Below are 1,866 nucleotides of genomic sequence, written 5' to 3'. Positions count from 1 at the left end.
AAGGCTGAGATCTACATCAAGACAAACAGAAGAATTTTCACAGCAATTTTTTCGCAAGAGCCCCAAACTGGAAACTGACGAGGATATACTCTGGTATAGCCATACAATGGAATACCGCACTGCAATACAAAGAATAAACTGATGCATGCAGCAACATAAATGAATCTCATTTGAATAAAATCTCAGTTTGAATAAAAGAGATTCAATAGAGTCTCTTTATTCAATTGAAAATAAATTCAATTTATTCAATTGAATAAAAGAGAGTTTGAATCTCAGTTGAATAAAAGAGGACAAGCACAAGAGTATATACTTTATGTTTTCAAATATTTGAAGTTCAAGAGCAGGAAAAACTGATGAATGGTGAACAGAAATCAGAAGAGGCTATTTCAAGGGGGTGTAGGTTGGATAGAAGCATGAGGGAATTTCCTGGGGGTGCTGACAATGTTCTAGATCTCAAGCTGGGTAGTTACTGCAACACACATAAAAATTCATCAAGCTGTTCACTTAAGATTAGTGCACTTCATACACACTACTGTATGTATTTTATATCTCAGTTTTTTTAAAAAAATCAACTTCTCATGCTAGAGGGACAGAAAGCAGGTAGTGTTCATTTATTCCAGCTTCTCTACCTCTTTTTCATCGCTGGTTTCCTTTGCAAATTTAAATAATATACTTAAACCTCTGGTTTCTGTTCTATCAACTTCTGTCAATAGTTCTTGCTTCTACCAAGTAAAATGAATATATTGAGGCTACTATGCTTACTCTCCCTTCTTCTCCAGCCCCTCTTTCTCATCCCAGTCATTTTCAGCTATACTTTTCATTCCTTAGATCAATAAGAGTTACATTCTGTTCTATAACCCCCATGAAGTCTTCTGGGTTTTAAATTATTCCTAAATGTTGAAATCCAAGACACAAAGTTTACATTATTGTGATGATATACATATTGTTCCTGGTTGAGTCAAGTGGGATGGACAGAAAGACATTTTCTTGACAAGGATGTTGTCATACCCCCTTTATCATTTGAAAAAGAATATTCTTAGTATCTAAGTCAAATAAATTCTCTTTTACTTCTGTATCAGTTAGCCATTGCTGCATAATAAATCACCCCTAAACTTAGTCCTTTAAAAACAAAAATGACCTATTATTTCTTATGAGGCTGTAGGTCAGCTGAGTGGTTCTGCTCATCTGACTGGGCTTGACTGATCTTCCATGGACTCACTCCCATGGCTGTTTTTGGCTGCTGGATTAGGCTGGGACAGATTGATCTAGAATTGCCTTGGCTTTGATGACTTAGTTTCCCTCTATGTGTTTCTCATATCCTTCTAACAGGTGAATCCGTGTTTGTAACTCATTGTGGTGGCAGGGCTTCAAGAGAGAGAGCTGAAAGTGTCTTTTCATGTTTCCCTCTTGGTTCAATTGCTACTGGGCTATTAGCTAAATCATGTCCTGTGACCCAGAGTTGGGGTGTTGGTAGGGAGGCTACAGAAAGTGTGGATATAGGTCAGCCCTTAAATGGGCCATTAATGCAAGCCACTAAGTCTGCTACACTGACATTATCAATGCCTCAAAATTATACCACATTTTCCTTTGCTTCACTTGTATATTTATTTTCTAGTGTTTCTAATTGGTTCTTTAGTTGCTATTGAAAGAAGAAACATATGCTTTCTTTGCTACATGACTAATGTTATTGACCTTCTTATTCCTTTTTCCTATTGTGTGAAATTTATTCCATGCTTCTTAAAAACATTCTTGTAAAAGCCCACTGAGCTTTTGATCTAATGTGAACTGATTGCGTTTAGGCTGGTTAAACAGTTGATATGCTAGAGTTTCTTTTTACAGCATGTCTGAGGGAATTCCACTGTGTCA

Source organism: Crocuta crocuta, unplaced genomic scaffold (assembly GCF_008692635.1).
Source record: "Crocuta crocuta isolate KB4526 unplaced genomic scaffold, BGI_CrCroc_1.0 scaffold655, whole genome shotgun sequence".
In the NCBI taxonomy this organism is placed as follows: Eukaryota; Metazoa; Chordata; class Mammalia; order Carnivora; family Hyaenidae; genus Crocuta; species Crocuta crocuta.
Note: the sequence above shows the minus strand (reverse complement) of the source record.